Genomic DNA, 19,390 nt, shown 5'->3' with positions numbered 1-19,390 from the left:
CTTCCATACAATTTTGATCATATTTGGACTAACCTATTAACTCAGTGCACCCCAGTGCCAGTTTCTGTTTTCTGCTGTTTTTGTATTTCAGGTTTTTCCATTACGAAAACTGTCAGAAAAATTCTGGAAAAAATATATAAAAAATCAGCGTTCCGGAACCTTCCGGAACCCCGAAGCTCAGCCGGAGGGGGGCCACCAGGGGCCGAGGCGCCCTGGTGGCGCCCCCCCCCTAGGCCGCGCCGGGGGGCGCCTGGGCCCCCCTGAGGCTTTCCGACGCCACCCTTTGGCGTATATTTAAAGCACGTCTCGAAACCCTCGGGACGGGAGCCCTTTTCCACGATCGCATCTCTATTTCGCCGCCACCGCGCTTCCAAGATCGGGAGCGCCAGGAGAACTCTTCCCGGCACCCTGCCGGACGGGAGGATCACCACCAGGACCTTCTCCACCACCATGGACGCCTCCCGGATGATGCGTGAGTAGTCTCCCTTGGACCGTGGGTCCATGACCAGTAGCTATGTGATGTTCTCCTCCCGTTCTTGTGCTTCACTAATTAGTCCTCGTGAGCTGCCCTACATGATTGAGGCACATATGTAATTCTTATGCTGTTGCTATGATGAGTTTGCTGGGATCCGATGGACTGTGAGATTATGTTCAGATTGTGTTTGAGTAATATATTTGATTAATCCCTTTTATATTTTAGTTCGTGAGTAATTCTTGCATGTTCTCCGTTACCGTTTATTGCTTTGGCCGAGTAGTAGATTGTAACTCCAAGAGGGAACGTCATGCTCGATTGTGGGTTCATGCCCCTCGATGACTAGCTTGAGTGACAGAAACATGAGTCTAGGGGATGTGCTGTTGCCATAAGGGGGAAAACATCGGTGCTTGTGCCCGCGGGCGCAAGGATTGTTTACTTTACGCAAAGTTATTTTAATGCAGTTGTCTGTTGCTTTGAGTTTACACTTTGGGTGGGGCTCGCAACTTAATACCAGCGAGATGTTCTGGATAGATATCTCAAGGTGGATGATTAGTAGTAGATGCAGATGGATTTCGGTCTACTTACCTTGGCGTACTGCCCATGCTCTGAACCTCAACCAATCTTGCGATATAGTTAGCAGTGGTTTGCGCACATAATCCTGTCAATTGCCCAGCTGTAATTTGTTTACCTCGCATAGCTGTTTTATCATCTTTTGGGAGAGACATCACTAGTGAACGTCATGGCGCCCCGGTCCATGTTCACATCATTGGTCACTTTGCTATTTACTTTCCATTGCTTTTACTTTCCGCTTTTAGTTTCCGCAGCACTATCCATCACCATTACCACTTGCGTTTTAACCCTTTGTAAACTACAAGGCCGGAGGGATTGACAACCTCTCTGTACTCGTTGGGGACGAAGGTATTTGTTTTGTGTGCAGGTCCACGTCGATTGCTAATCCACGGTGCCGTTAGCGATTGACACCTTCTCGTTGAAACTTGGAGTCTCTGGGGATTCGATCCTTGGTATCTTTGCCAAGGGAAAACTTCCGCTACGCTGCATCTCAAACCTTACACTTGGGGTAACCAACGAGGGGCGAGAAGCCATCAAGGGTGTTTTCTGGCGCCGTTGTCGGGGACTCCGCTCTTCGAGATAGGGGAGTTGCACGCTTTCCTTTACTTTTGTTTTTTTAGTCTTGTTAGTTTACTTTTCAGTTTTTTGCTTTAGTGTCTTGCTTGCTCGCTGCTACGGGTTCCACTGAGAACACCAAGTTGTGTGACTTCACTAGTCACAACAACGATGACTTTATTTGCATGCCTATTACTGCGCCTGTCACTTCAGCATCCTCTTATGAGATTAAACCTGCTTTATTGAACTTGGTCATGAAAGACCAATTCTCCGGTGCTGGAGATGATGCTGCTTTACACTTGAACAATTTTGTTGCGCTCTGTGATATGCAAAAGTACCAAGAACTAGATGGTAATATTGTTAAGCTTAAGCTTTTTCCTTTCTCCTTAAGAGGAGGAGCTAAGATTTGGTTTCAGTCTTTGCCTAGAAATAGCATTGACTCTTGGGACAAGTGCAAAGATGCTTTTATTGGAAAGTACTATCCTCCTGCTAAGATTATCCAACTGAGAAGTACCATTATGAATTTTAAACAAATGTATAATGAACACGTTGCCCAAGCTTGGGAACGCATGAAATCTCTTGTCAAGAACTGCCCTACTCACTGTTTGTCTACTTGGATGGTTATCCAAACTTTTTATGCAGGCTTGAACTTTACCTCGCGGAACTTGCTAGATTCGGCCGCGGGAGGAACCTTTATGTCAACTACACTTGGTGCTGCCACAAAACTTCTCGATGAGATGATGACCAACTATTCCCAATGGCACACCGAACGCGCTCCAACAGGTAGGAAGGTAAACTCTGTCGAGGAGATCTCCTCCCTAAATGAAATAGTTGACTTGATTATGTCTCTACTTTCGAAGTAATCTTCTGTTGATCCTAGTGATGTTCCTTTGAATTCTTTGATTGCTCAAGAACAAGTAGATGTGAACTTTGTCTCTAGAAACAACTTCAATAACAATGCTTATAGGAGTAATTTTGGTAGCAATCCTAGACCGTTCCCCTCTACCTCTTATGGGAACAACAATGCTTATCCTAGTACCAAGAACTCCACTACTGAACTAGAGACTATGCTTAGAGATTTCATCATTACACAAAAAGCTTTTAATAAAAGTGTAGAAGAGAAACTAAACAAACTTGATGATCTCACTTCAAAGGTAGACAATTTAGCTCATGAGGTAGAATTGCTTAAGATTAAAACTTCTCCTCTCGAGGAGAGGACAGTCAGTCCTATGAATGCTATCCAAGTGCAAATTAATGAAAACATTAGGATGTTGGCTAAACTTAAAGAAAGATGGGCTAGAGAAAGGGAGGAAGAAGAAAGAATTAAGAGCCTTCCTACCCACCACACTGTTGCTACTATTAAAGTTGTTGAAAGTACCCAAACTCTTAGCACCCAACGCGCTCCTGGTCCCATTGGACCTATTAATGGTGATGCTATGAACATTGAAACTACCGAACGAGTGAGCCTAAAGGACACCACTACCACTTTACTTGATAGTAGTGACCTTGATTTTGATAATTGCACTCTTACTGAAGTTATTGATTTCCTTCACAAGATGTCTAGAGATCCACGCACTAGCACGCTTAACCTTGCCTTCACAGAGCATATCACTAATGCTCTCATCAAAGCTAGGGAGGAGAAACTTAAGTTAGAAGCCTCCATTCCTAGAAAGCTAGAAGATGGTTGGGATCCTACGATTAAAATTAAACTGAATAACTTCTCTTGCAATGCTTTATGTGATGTTGGAGCTAGTACCTCCGTTATGCCAAAAAGGATATATGACATGCTTAATTTGAAACCTTATGATCCTTGTCCTTTTGGTATTCGTTTTGTTGATTCTTCCTTGAGGAAACCCTTGGGGAGGATTGATGATGTGCTTATTGTTGTCAACGATAATTATGTTCCCGTTGATTTCATTGTTATGGACATTGAATGTGATCCTTCGTGTCCAATTATTTTGGGACGCCCTTTTCTTCGCACCGTTGGTGCCGTCATTGACATGAAAGAGGGGAATATAAAATTCCAGTTTCCTCTCAAGAAAGAGATGGAACACTTCCCTCGCAAAAATATTAAGTTACCGTTTGAGTCCGTTACACGGGCTAGCTATGCTCTTACTCTTGATAAGACTTGATCTCTATGCATTATGCCTAGCTCAAAGGCATAAAAGACAGCGCTTTTTGGGAGGCAACCCAAATGAATAAATTTTATTTTTCTTCTGCTTTTGTTGTGTCTTGATGTTGTTACTACTGTAGCATCATCATTGTATCTTTACTTTTCAGCTTTGTGCCAAGTATAGCCTCTGATAGCAGGAAAGATCAAGAGTTGTGACGTGCTTTCCAGGAAACAGATTCTGTCCTTGTACAGAAAAATTCGCATAAAATCACCAGATCATCTTTTTGGTCTGAATTTTTTCCACAGCGTGCTCTATATAATTTTCTTTCAGGCGTCTTTTCTGAGTTTTTTGATTGGAGTTGCAGAAGTGCCCCGAAAAAATCATTTACTGCCTGCTGGTCTGTTTTTCACAGATTCTGTACTGTTTTGCCTTTTCTTCGTTTTGCGAGCCTTTAGCTTGCTGTTTTCTTGCAAAAACTTTATGGTAGTCCAGAGAAACAGTATGCTTGCAAGAATATCTTTATTTCCAGCAAGGAACAATTATAATATTGTGGGTACTAACCTCGCTAATCAGATTATGATGAGTTTTGTATGAAGGGAGTTTTCAAGTGTGCGAGGGAAGATGATAAAAAGATTCAGGAGTGTCAAGCGCTCAAGCTTGGGGATGCCCCCGTGCCCCCCAAGAAATATTCAACAAGACTCAAGCGTCTAAGCTTGGGGATGCCCCCCGTGCATCCCCTTCTCCATCGACATTATCAGTTCGTCTCCCGTTCCACTATATTTTTATCACTTCATGTGCTATGTGCTATGCTTGGAGCGTCTTGCGTTTAGTTTTCCTTTTTTGTTTTCTTTAGCTTTTAGTAACGAGTCGGAACTCAGCTAGCTTTATGTGGGAGAGAAACACGCTCCACTTCTACCTAGAACATAACATGGAGTTTTCATGTCTATCTTTGCCGTGTGTGTTCTTTGTCTTTCAATGGCTACTATCTTGCTCAGCTCTTTGTTACCATGCTTATCTTTTTAAAGAGCTTTTGCTTAGTTGGTTGCTTGAACTGTCTATATTGTCGTGATTATTCTTTTTAGGAGAGTTTGCTTCTGTTGGATTGATTGATATGTCTATGATGAAGATGCTACATGCATGATGTTGCTTGGTAATTCTGGTTGCTTATGGTTAGTTGCAAATAGCTGGAAGGTTTCCAATGTGATATTGGAGTACCAACGTGATTTGTTTTGAGTATGATGTGGTATGGTTAGTGATATCTTCCTCTGAGAATTTATTTTGATTGACTTGGCGTATGCTCACGCATATTCAAGACTGTAAAGAAAGTCTGTCAAGCCTTGATGATCTTTTATTTCTGAGTAGAGATAGAACTACCATGCCTGATTCAATGTTGCTTTGTCGCTCTGCATGATTATGGCCGTCATTGCTCTCTAAGTTGGTCGCTCCCAGTCTTCTGCTAGCCTTCGCCTGTACTAAGCGGACTGACTGCTTGTGCATCCAAATCCTTTAAACCAGCTTTGCCATATGAGTCCACCATACCTTCCTATACATGGTATTTACCCGCCATTCGTAACGAAGACTTTCGTGTACCATCTCGAAATATTCAAATAAAGTTCCTATTTTGTGCCTCTGTTGTAAAGTTCATGAGGAAGTAGTGGTTGATTCATGATCTTTTTGAGTTGGACAAGCTTCACCCATGGGATTGCATGTATAATGTGCAACCTATAATATGAGAAGGAATTGCCATTGAGTGCGCCCGGCTCGCTAAAAAATTAATATAACCAACGAATCTTCCTTCACGCTTTGTTCATGAGAAATCATAAAACTTTGGCAGTGATAAACCAAGGAGATTAAGAGGGTGTTATGATCCTCACTCGGGAGCCATTCCTCGAACTTGTCCAGCTCAAGAAGTAATTGGGTTAGCTGCTAGCATTCATTGACGAAACATGCACACCAAAAAAATCATTATCCCTGTTTTTAAAACCAAGAGCTCTGGTACATGCTTTGTCTTTGTTTCCGACTACGGATTTTCAACTTGCCAACAAAAGCCACGGTTCGAGAGTCTCCACCTTCTTCTAAAAGCACCAACTACTGAGAGCATGGTTGTCATTCTGAGTGTAATGTGCATTGTCCCAAAGTAGCATTGTCTTTTGCATGGTTGTGATATCGTTTATTCTGAAGTGATTGTATCTAGTCGTCACTTAAACCTTGGAGGTGCCCCTGCATTTATGTTTTTCTTCACTAAAGGGGGCAAGCGAGATATCACTTGTCATATTTACTTACCATGTTCATTGCAAATCTGTTTGATGCTTCAGTTTCATGTTGAAAAACTTTTAGTTCTTTGAGATTTTCTTGAGGCAACTAAGTTACTATAGAAGCATTGTCTGTTAAAGCTTTTATCATGTGACTATGAAAAGTCCTATATGGTTGATAGCATGTCACCACAGAAATTATTCTTGTTGTCACTTACCTACTCGAGGACGAGCAGGCGTTAAGCTTGGGGATGTTGATACGTCCAAAACGTATCCATAATTTCTGCTTGCTCCATGCCCCTTTTGGGTGATATTGCTATGATATTTATACACTTCCATACAATTTTGATCATATTTGGACTAACCTATTAACTCAGTGCACCCCAGTGCCAGTTTCTGTTTTCTGCTGTTTTTGTATTTCAGGTTTTTCCATTACGAAAACTGTCAGAAAAATTCCGGAAAAAATATATAAAAAATCAGTGTTCTGGAACCTTCCGGAACCCCGAAGCTCAGCCGGAGGGGGGCCACCAGGGGCCGAGGCGCCCTGGTGGCACGGCCCCCCCTAGGCCGCGCCGGGGGGGCTCCTGGGCCCCCCTGAGGCCTTCCGACGCCACCCTTTGGCGTATATTTAAAGCACGTCTCGAAACCCTCGGGACGGGAGCCCTTTTCCACGATCGCATCTCTGTTTCGCCGCCGCCGCGCTTCCAAGATCGGGAGCGCCAGGAGAACTCTTCCCGGCACCCTAGAGGAGGGGAGGATCACCACCGGGACCTTCTCCACCACCATGGACGCCTCCCGGATGATGCGTGAGTAGTCTCCCTTGGAACATGGGTCCATGACCAGTAGCTATGTGATGTTCTCCTCCCGTGCTTGTGATTCACTAATTAGTCCTCGTGAGCTGTCCTACATGATCGAGGCACATATGTAATTCTTATGCTGTTGCTATGATGAGTTTGCTGGGATCCGATGGATTGTGAGATTATGTTCAGATTGTGTTTGAGTAATATATTTGATTAATCCCTTTTATATTTTAGTTCGTGAGTAATTCTTGCATGTTCTCCGTTACCGTTTATTGCTTTGGCCGAGTAGTAGATTGTAACTCCAAGAGGGAACGTCATGCTCGATTGTGGGTTCATGCCCCTCGATGACTAGCTTGAGTGACAGAAACATGAGTCTAGGGGATGTGCTGTTGCCACAAGGGGGAAAACAACGGTGCTTGTGCCCGCGGGCGCAAGGATTGTTTACTTTACGCAAAGTTATTTTAATGCAGTTGTCTGTTGCTTTGAGTTTACACTTTGGGTGGGGCTCGCAACTTAATACCAGCGAGATGTTCTGGATAGATATCTCAAGGTGGATGATTAGTAGTAGATGCAGATGGATTTCGGTCTACTTACCTTGGCGTACTGCCCATGCTCTGAACCTCAACCAATCTTGCGATATAGTTAGCAGTGGTTTGCGCACATAATCCTGTCAATTGCCCAGCTATAATTTGTTTACCTCGCATAGCTGTTTTATCGTCTTTTGGAAGAGACATCACTAGTGAACGTCATGGCGCCCCGGTCCATGTTCACATCATTGGTCACTTTGCTATTTACTTTCCGTTGCTTTTACTTTCCGCTTTTACTTTCCGCAGCACTATCCATCACCATTACCACTTGCGTTTTAACCCTTTGTAAACTACAAGGCCGGAGGGATTGACAACCTCTCTGTACTCGTTGGGGACGAAGGTATTTGTTTTGTGTGCAGGTCCACGTCGATTGCTAATCCACGGTGCCGTTAGCGATTGACACCTTCTCGTTGAAACTTGGAGTCTCTGGGGATTCGATCCTTGGTATCTTTGCCAAGGGAAAACTTCCGCTACGCTGCATCTCAAACCTTTCACTTGGGGTAACCAACGAGGGGCGAGAAGCCATCAGTCTCCCCCAACATCTTCCTCGAAAGATTATTCAAACCATCCGTGACATGGGAGGGGGATCCTTCGGACAACAGCCCGGACATAACCGCACAACCCGATGCCAAACAATCAGATATAATCGGTGGCCCTTCCACCGAAATCACACCATCAGCCCACGTCATAATGGCGATCATCCCCTCGTGGACAGAACCATTCCTAGCCTACCTTACTAGGCAGGAACTCCCTGAGGACCAAAATGAGGCGCGCTGCATAGTACGGCGGTCTAAAGCCTATAGAGTCCACGAGGGAGAGCTATATAAGAAAACCGCTACAGGAGTCCTTCAAAGGTGTATCTCCGAAGAGGAAGGGCGGAGTATATTGGCCGAAATTCACGCTGGACTCGGTGGTCACCACGCTGCAGCTCGGTCCCTTGTAAGCAAGGCTTTCCGTACAGGCTTCTATTGGCCGACGGCCCGAGCAGACGCTCAAGACTTAGTCAAACGATGTGTCGGTTATCAGCTCTTCGCCAACCAAAGCCATATGCCACCTAATGCCCTCCGAACTATCCCCATCACTTGGCCTTTTGCGGTCTGGGGGCTTTACATGGTGGGACCCCTTAAAGGTGGAACCCACAAGAAAAAATACCTATTGGTCATGGTGGATAAATTCACCAAATGGATAGAAGCCAAGCCTGTCAAGACGGCCGAATCCGGACCTGTGATAGACTTTATATCCGGGGTCGTACACCGTTATGGTGTCCCCCACAGTATTATCACCGATAATGGCTCAAACTTCACCTCTGATGAAGGAAAGCTGTGGTGCAAAAACATGGGCATTAAGCTCGACTATGCTTCTGTCTATCACCCACAAACTAACGGTCAGGTCGAACGTGCAAATGGTCTCATCATGAGCGGCATCAAACCCAGATTAGTGCGGTCCCTTAAGGAATCCAATATGCACTGGGTAGAGGAGCTCAACTCCGTACTCTAGGGGCTGCGAACCACGCCAAATCGTACCACCGGATTCACACCATTTTTTATGGTGTACGGCGCTGAGGCTGTTCTGCCTGCAACATAATTCATGACTCACCTCGAGTGCGCATGTATGAAGAAAGAGAAGCCGAGCTCGATCGGCAGGACAACCTGGACGCTCTAGAAGAGGAGCGAGATGTGGCTAAAGCCCGTTCCGTGTTTTATCAACAGCAAGCTCGAAGATATCAAAGCAGAGAAGTACGGGCCAAAAATTATAATGTTGGTGAACTAGTTCTACGCCTGCCGGATAAGCAAAAGAACAAACTCAAGCCCAAATGGGAAGGTCCATTCATCATTGATCAAGTCCTAACCGGTGGAGCGTACCGCCTGCGAGACGCGTCGGACAACCGACTCGAGCAGAACCCATGGAACGCAACACGTCTCCGAAGATTATACGCCTAGCGCCGGACTCCGTGTTTGTCTCCTTCCTCTGTCCATTTTTACATTCATACATTTTTCTTTACTTTGTCTCCTACTCTTTTCTTTTTTTAGCCCTTAAGGGCTCATTAAAGTGATGCGCTACCCGCGCACCTTAAACCTGGGGCTTTAACAGAAGCTTGTTTATATGGGTTTCACACCTAACGCATGCGTCAGACTTCCGCATGCACCTTTTTCTTCACCATTATATGCATCGATATGACTTAAGTTTTGGCCAAGTTGGGTTGCCTGGCTCCTGTGCTTACCCCTACGTTCCAGATTGTTCGGCTAGGTGGTAAAGGGAGCACCTCTGCGATTGTTACTTCCGGATAAGCCGGATGTGTACCTCAGACTGGGTGAAGCCGAAAGCTAGCGTTCTTAAGGGAATATTCGGTCGGTGAACTAAAGATGAACCTTTTTTATTACATGCCCCCAGATGATTTCTGCACTTGCAGTCCGGACGTGCACCTTAGGGCACGCCACCCCAGCGAAAGGAACCTTTAACGGAACTATTCTCTCTGGAAGATGTTTCTTACTAACCATGTAATATAACATAACTAGTTGGGCACTTGTCTGATAAAGCACTAATGACCCCTACGCCTGGTCTCCATGCATACCGTGGTTTTTCTTTAACCGTTATGGTATTCGGACACACTCCGGACCGTCAGGTCCCGAGGTCGAAGCGAAAAGGTCGGCAACGACAAACGATCTACAATCCAGCTAGAAGGCATTACATATGTCAATTTTAATCACACAGTCATTATGACTGATTGTATTCCTCTTCTATACCATCTAACAGGCTGTCTAATTTATAGTCCTGCTGGGAATACTTTGCGGCCAACTCTACTTGGCCGTATAATAAGCTTACAGGGATCTCCTTCCCATCAGGCCCTACAGGTCCGACCTCGGCCATATGGTTCGGGTCAGACTTGGTATAACGCGTCTTCACCATGGCCCAGGCCTCCCTAGCACCTTGCCGGCAGGCTGATTTCTTCCACAACTGGAAGCGCCGCCGAGCTCCGTTCAGCTTCTCTGCAAGATCTCCAAGACCTTCGGGCACGGAGTAGGAAGGCCATAATGCCCGAACGACGCCTTGCATCGCCTGCCGAACTCTATTGTGCAGCTGCGAGAGCTCGGGAAGAAGGTCGCCCGTAGAACCGGGCATCTCCTCTACAGGACGACCTGTAAGCATACCTACAGACATAAAGCTGTTAATCGACTTCCTCGCCGAACTTTTTTTTCGAGAGTTCGTTCTAGCACTTACTAAAGATGCCGCGTCGAAGTCGCCGATTCTCCTTTGTGGAGTCTGACAATTGGGCACGAACATCTTTTAGTTCGACATCCAATTTAGTGTTGGCATCTTGAAGATCATTCTTCTCTTGCCTCACCCTTGTCAATATACTCTTGCCAGCCTTTAACTGGCATATGAGTTGTTGTTTATCCGGATCTAGTCCGGCGTCATCTGCAACATTATTTGTCAGATTAATATAGAAGCCGTACAATACTACTCTCGAAGTATATTATACTTGCGGGGGTCCCTTTGGGCTCCCCTGTCGCGGCTAGTGCGACCTCTAGTTGGGCCTTGCACTTTTCCAGCTCCTGGGACAGCGCGGTGTTCTTCTCTGAAAGAACCTGCATATGATCCTTAAATCAGTCACTTTAACTGTTTCAAGTCTCGGGGGCTACTGGTACATATGTATTTAACCAAAATTCTCTTACCCGTATGTCTTTCACGTATTGCTCCGTGGCTTTGGCTAAGCCGTCTTGAGCGGCACGAAGGTATGCATCTCCCGAATTAAAGGCATTTAAAGCCTATCGGGAGAAACAAGCGTCGCGTAGAACTGTCCGGCGACGCCTATGGTTCATGGCGCTCTCCACTTCTGAATTAGTGGCAGATAGCCAGTCCGCATCCTCTGTCGGAGGAGCGTCCGGCGCAAGACTGGTGTTCGTCCCCGCTTCTGGACCGGACGTTGGAGTCCGGATGGTAGAGGCGCGGTTGGCGGCTCCTCCGGATATAGTCCGGTGAGGCTTCTTCGTCCTAAAAAACAGTACGGATGTTGACATGCCTTGACAGAATAACACCAGAGAGACAGAGGGCTAGTTCTACCTTTGTGCCGGATTTTCAGTCCAGACTTCATTCCTTTTTACCCCACGGGGTCCGGCGGCTCCTCGTTGGCTAGCCACCGCAGGTTCGGCCTCCCTCCTCGGGAATCTCCCCTGAAAAATATGATTGTCATCAGAAACGCCGAAATATGTTAGGACGGAATCTCTTTTAAGGGAATAAAACACTCCAGTTTCCGTCACCTGGGAGGCCGGGATTAATCCAGGGTAATCAGCCGTAATGGCTACCAAGGTATTGTTCTTGCTCAGTTGATGGAACACCCCATCAATGAGCTCCACTGCTATGTCCGGATCTTCTTCGGAGTCCAGATTGCGGGACCGTTCTGGGTCCTCGGGCTGGGGAGGGCGGCTGTCGATGTCCTTCACTTCCTGCCGCAGTCCCTGCGCTAAAATTGTCAGACAGCAAGACTAAACATGGGAATATTAAAGAAGATGGGCGAGCGCGATTGATCGCTTACCTAGCTTGGAGGTTCTTGCATGGAGAATCCGGCCCGCGGGTTGACGCGGAGGAAATCCTCCTTTTCTCCCTTGTACAAAGACGTTAATATCTTTGTTAGAGCGGCAGTGGAGGCTGGTCCTTTACGACCATAACGAGTAGCGTCGTCCTCTCCGTTGAATTCCCACATGGGGTGGCCTCTGTATTGAAGTGGCTGCACCCCCCGCATGATGCATACGGCCATGACTCCGATCATGGTTAGTCCGGAGTGAACTAATAGTCTTATCCGGCTCATTAGGTAGCGGACGTCTCTATTATCCTCTCCCTGAGAGCTCCGCGGACGCCAACTTAGGCGTTTTCTCAAGGGAGCCATGCTGAACTCAGGGAGGCCGGACCGGATAGGGTCCAGCAACGGGACATCATCTATATAAAACAATTCTGAAGGCCAGTCCTCAGACGCCTTCTTTGGGGTTCCGGGTGGATATCCGGTCCCTGCGACGCGCCATATTTCGGCGCCGCCCACTTGATATATGGTCCCCTCTTGAGAACGGGGTACCAAGCAGAATAGCCTTTTCCACAGCGCGAAGTGGGCCTCTATGCCCAGGAACAGCTCGTAGAGAGCAAGAAAGCTCGCCATAGAACTTCAGAAGCCCGCGGAGGAATGGATGAATCGGAAATCCTAGTCCCCTTAGTAAACAAGGGACACAGCATACCCTTTCTCCCTTAGAGGGATTAGGAGTGCCCTCCGCCTGCTTTCCGCCCTTATAGGTGGCGAGACCGGCTCGGACCGAGGCCATGTACGCCCGGGGGAGAAATCCGTTGGCTTGCAGCGACACTAACTCGCTGTGCGGGATGGTGCAACTCTCCCAGTCTCCGGGTTTGGAACCGGAGGGGCGAGGGGAGGAGTTGCGACGGCTGGCCATGTTGGAATGGACCTTTGTTGGAGGCGCTCCGATGATAACTCGCGAGGAGGAGGAGATGTGGTTTGGATCTAAATCCCCGTCCCGTTAAATAGGAGGCTCGTTCGTATGGCTAGGGGTATAAATGTAAAGATGCCTCGGGCCTTTCGCATTCACATGGAAGACGGTCATTATTGGGCATAGGAGCCGAGGAGCACTGCGGAAATCGAAACATTGTTCGAACAGGTACACAGGATTTGGTGGAGGAACCCGCCTTGCAATGCCGAAGACAATTTGCGCGCCGGACTCGTCGTCATTGAAGCCTGGTTCGGGGGCTACTGAGGGAGTCCTGGATTAGGGGGTGTTCGGTTAGCCGAACTATACCTTCGGCCGAACTCCAGGACTATGAAGATACAAGATTGAAGACTTCGTCCTGTGTCCGGAAGGTTCTTTCCTTGGCGTGGAAGGCAAGCTAGGCGTGCGGATATTCAAGATCTCCTACCAATGTAACCGACTCTGTGTAACCCTAACCCTATCCGGTGTCTATATAAACTGGAGGGTTGTAGTCCGTAGGACCTCGATTATTATTCATCATCGTAACCATAGGCTAGCTTTTAGGGTTTAGCCTCCTTGATCTCGTGGTAGATCTACTCTTGTACTACCCATATCATCAATATTAATCAAGCAGGAGTAGGGTTTTACCTCCATCGAGAGGGCCCGAACCTGGGTAAAACAAAGTGTCCCTTGTCTCCTGTTACCATCCGACCTTGACGCACAGTTCGGGACCCCCTACCCGAGATCCGCCGGTTTTGACACCGACACCAGCCGGCACCGAGTACAATCCGTGCTCAGGATGGGCCACCTTCACCTAAGGATTTAATGAGGAGGGTGCATGTGGCGGGTAGGCCGATGCTACCGAGAAATATGCTCGATGCTGCAACCGGTGCTATGCGGAGTCTGCATGACAGTGTTCTTTCTTTGGAGAAGCGGCGTCTCAGAGACAAGGATGTGGCATACCCGATTTTCGCGGCCAAGGTGCCAGAGGGAAAGGGCTTTGCGGATAACTCCATCGGGGGTACGATCGTCCTGCGGTTTGATGACATCCACGCTATGTTGAACCTTCATCCGCTGCTCTTCGTTCGGCTATTTTCGCTGAGCATGGAGATGCGGATCATTCGCGACAAGACCCCGTACATCGTGATAGTCGAGCCCTTCTACATGCGTGCCAAGATCTTGGGCAGCGCTGGGGACCGGCAAGTTGCGAGTTCTTACCTCGAAGGCGTCATTCTGCCAAACCAAGATAAGGATAACTTCCTCGTGCCTTACTTTCCCGAGTAAGTCCTCCCCTCAACCGCCCCGTAACATATGAATTCTTAGATTTCGATCGTTTTTCTTTTAACATTCCGTGCTTTCTGCAGTGACACGCATTGCACGCTGTCGGGGGTTGGATACGACATATGCCAAAGGATGGCTTATCATGGTGGGGGCGAGTAGAACGTCGCCGGTGCCTGGAAACGGGATGAGGCGTAGACATGCACGCCGGCGAATCTTACCCAGCTTCAGGGCTCTCTGAGGAGATAATACCCCTGCTGCTGCTCTGCGGGGTCTCCGCATGATCACTATGGTGATAGGTGTACAAGGTTGCTCCTCGAGCTGTGTTCTAGGGGAAGGAGGGGGCAAGGCTAGCTCTCTCCCTTCTGTGTATCTGGTCTGGGGTCTAAAAGTCTGAACCCTTTGCATGGGTGCCCCGGGGGGCTTATATAGGCTTACCCCCCGGGGGTACAACGGTAATCTGGCCTGGCGCGGGTCCCAGTTGTCAGTCTCTTTAGCGGCCGCCTTCTCCCCGACTCCTGGGGCCCACCTCCGGTGGGTCCCGCCGACGAGCCTGGTCGTTGTAGCCATGCCTCTGACGACGTGGGGTTGGTCAGGGGGTCGTGGCAACAGTGCCGCCGTCCGGCGGGCGACCACTGTGGCCACTCCCCGTCTTATCTGGTTAATGGCGTGCGGGACCCGTGGGAGGGGCGGGCCGACTCTCAGGGGCCGACTCCCACGGGGTCCGTCTTCGGGAAATCTTGCCGTCTTTGCTTCTCCCGCTGACTGGCGGGGCCCGCCGTCTTCTGGCCGTACTGGCGGGCCGATGTGGGAACAGGGTTCCGCCGCTAGGGCGGGTGTCAGGGCCGGTATGGCCACAGTGCTGCGTCGTACCGAAGATCACCTCCGGTACGTCGCACTGTAGCCATACTTGCCCTTGGTAATCGGGGTAGGGGAGGGCCGTACTCCGGCCATCCCCCGTCCCATCCTTCCTCCAGAAGGCGGAAAGTGATGAAGTCGCGGGCCGACTCCCCATAGCCGGCTCTCCTGGAGTCGCCAACCGGGAGTCGGCCCAGGTCGTAGCCGTCTTCGGGATTCGTCCGTGGGTGGGTGGTCGGCGCTGTTCTAGCCGGCCCTCAAAGTCGGCCCTTCCTCTTGGAGTCTTCTGAGGGGCGAAGCCGGCCCCGATGTCTTGAAAGGCTCTGGACCTCGGGTTAGCCTACCCGTGGTCCATTACCCGTGGTCCGTGGGTGGATGTCTTGAAATCCCTGTTGATGAAGACGATCACCACGGCGATGATTCTGTTGGAAATATGCCCTAGAGGCAATAATAAAAGGATTATTATATTTCCTTGTTCATGATAATCGTCTATTGTTCATGCTATAATTGTATTGTCCGGAAATCATAATACATGTGTGAATACATAGACCACAATGTGTCCCTAGTAAGCCTCTAGTTGACTAGCTCGTCGATCAATAGATAGTCATCATTTCCTGACTATGGACATGGGGATGTCATTGATAACGGGATCACATCATTAGGAGAATGATGTGATGGACAAGACCCAAACCTAAGCATAGCACAAAAATCGTATAGTTCGTTTTCTAGAGCTTTTCTGAATGTCAAGTATCATTCCTTAGACCATGAGATTGTGCAACTCCCGGATGCCGTAGGAGTGCTTTGGGTGTATCAAACATCACAACGTAACTGGGTGACTATAAAGGTGCACTACAGGTATCTCCGAAAGTGTTTGTTGGGTTGGCATGAATCGAGACTGGGATTTGTCACTCCGTATGACGGAGAGGTATCTCTGGGCCCACTCGGTAAGACATCATCGTAATGAGCTCAATGTGATCAAGATGTTGTTCACGGGATGATGTGTTACGGGAACGAGTAAAGAGACTTGCCGGTAACGAGATTGAACAAGGTATCGGTATACCGACGATCGAATCTCGGGCAAGTATCGTACCGATAGACGAAGGGAATTGAGTACGGGATTGATTAAGTCCTCGACATCGTGGTTCATCAGATGAGATCATCGAGGAGAATGTGGGAGCCAACATGGGTATCCAGATCCCGCTGTTGGTTATTGACCGTAGATCGTCTCGGTCATGTCTGCATGTCTCCCGAACCCGTAGGGTCTACACACTTAAGGTTCGGTGACGCTAGGGTTGTAAAGATATTAGTATGCAGCAAACCAAAGGTTGTTCGGAGTCCCGGATGAGATCCCGGACGTCACGAGAGGTTCCGGAATGGTCCGGAGGTAAAGAATTATATATAGGAAGTGTCGTTTCGGCCATCGGGAAGGATTCGGGGGTCACCGGATGGGTCCCGGGGTCCATCGGGTGGGGCCACTCATCCCGGAGGGCCGCATGGGCTGAAGTGGGGAGGGAACCAGCCCATAGTGGGCTGGTGCACCTTCCCATGGGCCCCCCTCATGCGCCTAGGGTTGGAAACCCTAGGAGAGGGGGTGCCCCACTTGCCTTGTAGGGCAATCCACCCTCTTGGCCGCCCCCCCCCCCCCAGGAGATGGATCTCCAGGGCCGGCGCCCCCCCTAGGGGGCCTATATAAAGGGGGGAGGGAGGGCAGCCGCACCCTGCAGCCTTGGCGCCTCCCTCTCCCCTGTTACACCTCTCCCTCTCTCCGTAGACGCTTGGCGAAGCCCTGCTAGAATTCTGCTGCATCCACCACCACGCCGTCGTGCTGCTGGATCTTCTTCAACCTCTCCTTCATCTTGCTGGATCAAGAAGGAGGAGACGTCATCCCGACCGTACGTGTGTTGAACGCGGAGGTGATGTCCGTTCGGCACTAGGTCATCGGTGATTCGGATCACGGCGAGTACGACTCCATCATCCACGTTCTTCTTGAACGCTTCCGTTGCGATCTACAAGTGGTATGTAGATGCTCTCATATCCCCTCGTTGCTAGAATACTCCATGGATAGATCTTGGTGATGCGTAGGAAAATTTTAATTTATGCTACGATCTCCAACAGATTCCCCTCCCGATGGCACTCCGGTGCAACCGAGAGCGAGAAGGAGAGGTTCTACCCCTTGTCCTTCCTCCTCCATGGCCTCCCCCTGGATGGGGAGAGGTTCTCCCTCTGGTCCTTGGCCTTCATGGCGATGATGGCCCCTCCGGGATCCTCCTCCATGGCCTCCGGTGATGATGGCCCCCTCTGCCAGGGAACCGGAGAGAGCCTAGATTGATTTCTCGTGGCTACAGAGGCTTGAGGCGGCGGAACTTCCGATCTAGGTTAATTTCTGGAGGTTTGGGTATTTATAGGAGAGTTTGGCGTCAAGAACAAGTCAGGGGGCCCCACGGGTAGTCCACGAGGCACAGGGGCGCCCCCCCACCCTCGTGGGGCCCACAGACTCCCCTCTTGTAGATTTTTGTTCCAGTATTTTTCATATTTTCCAGAAAAATTCTCCGTTGATTTTCAGCACATTCCGAGAACTTTTATTTCTGCACAAAAACAACACCATGGTAGTTCTGCTGAAAACAACGCCAGTCTGGGTTAGTTCTAATCAAATCATACCAAAATCATATAAAATATTGTAAACATGGCATGAATACTTCATAAATTATAGATACGTTGGAGACGTATTAGCATCCCCAAGCTTAATTCCTGCTCGTCCTCGAGTAGGCAACTGAAAAAAGAAATAATTTATGAAGTGTGAATGCTAGCAAGTGCACAAGTTTGATCAATGATAATTTCAATCACCTTTTCTAGCATCATTATATGTCATAACAGTAGCTCATCTCATAAAAGTTTTCATGATATAGTAACAAGGTATTCACATGTTAAAGTATAGATCATAAACTTTCTTGAAACTAACAAACTATATTCTCAGTCATCAAACAATTGCAATTCATCTTATTTTCAGGAAGGGACTATGTCAGAGCTTTGATTTAGCAAACTCCACGTACTCAACTATCATTTAATCTTTCACAATTGCTAACACTCACATGATATTTATGGGTTAAAAGTTTTAATCGGACACAGAGAAATATAGGGCTTATAGATTCGCCTCCCAACCTATTGCCTCAAGGGTAATGTCAACAATAATAGTTCATGATAACTTACATCCAATTGGATATATATATATATATATATCAGGATCTTTCCAACACAATGTGCTTGCCAAAGGATAAAATGTAAAAAGGAAAGATGAAGATCACCGTGACTCTTTCATAAGGTAGAAGATAAATGTAAAAGATAGGCCCTTCGTTGAGGGAAGCAGAGGTTGTCATGCGATTCTAAGGTTGGATGCACAAAATCTTAATGCGAAAGAACGTCACTTTATATTTCCACTTGTGATAGGGACCTTTGTTATTGCAGTTTGTCGCTTTTATTGCTTCCATATCACAAGATCGTCTAAAGCTTATTTTCTCCACACTAATAGATCATACATATTTAGGGAGCAATTTTTATTGCATGTACCAATGACAACTTACTTGAAGGATCTCACTCAATCCATAGGTAGGTATGGTGGAATCTCATGGAAAAACTTGTTTTAAGGGATGTTTGGGAGCACAATTAGTATTTCTACTTGGTGCAAAGAATTTGGCTAGCATGAGAGGGAAAGACAAGCTCAACATGTTGGATGGTCCAAGACAATATAACATTTCAGATATAGGAAAACATAACACATTAAGTTGTCTTCCTTGTCTAAGATCAACTTTTTAGCATGTCATATTTTAATGAGTGCTCAAAATTACAAAAGATGTCCAAGATAGTATATTTATATGTGAAATCTCTCGTCCTTCAATATTCTTTCATGAATTGTTCAAGTGACAAATTCTATGTTTGCTAACTTTCAATAAGTTTACTACGTATACTTATTCTGTGTGAAGTCATTACTCCCCATGTTATAAGCATATGAAACATATATAAATTCAGATTTATGATATTCAATTCATTCAACCATTTACTCATAGGATATATGTGAAGCACGTGAGTAAATGACAAACTACTCCATAAAGATATAAGTGAAGAACACTGAGTAGTCAAATAATTAACTAGCCATGGGAGGATTCTTTTTCATTCAATATTTCAGATCCAATTATTTTATTCAAATAGGAAGTAAAATTGAAAAGACGCTCCAAGCAAAACACATATCATGTGACGAATAAAAATATAGCTCCGAGTAAGGTATATCGATAGTTTTGAAGACGAAAGAGGGGATGCCTTTCGGGGCATCCCCAAGCTTAGGCGCTTGAGTATCCTTCGAAATATTTACTTGGAGTGCCTTGTGAATCCCCAAGCTTGAACTATTGCCTCTCTTTATTCTTCTCATATTGATAGCTCCTCCA

At 47.3% G+C, this 19,390-nt stretch overlaps 1 pseudogene; it reads left to right on the top strand.

Annotated features, from left to right (window-relative positions):
- The window catches only part of LOC123191374 (uncharacterized), a 96,287-nt pseudogene extending 94,039 nt beyond the window's left edge, over nucleotides 1-2,248 (top strand).
- The last annotated feature ends 17,142 nt before the right edge of the window (nucleotides 2,249-19,390 follow it).

The sequence above is a fragment of the Triticum aestivum genome, chromosome 2A (assembly GCF_018294505.1).
Source record: "Triticum aestivum cultivar Chinese Spring chromosome 2A, IWGSC CS RefSeq v2.1, whole genome shotgun sequence".
Lineage (NCBI taxonomy): Eukaryota > Viridiplantae > Streptophyta > Magnoliopsida > Poales > Poaceae > Triticum > Triticum aestivum.
This window is presented reverse-complemented; position numbering and strand designations above follow the sequence as displayed.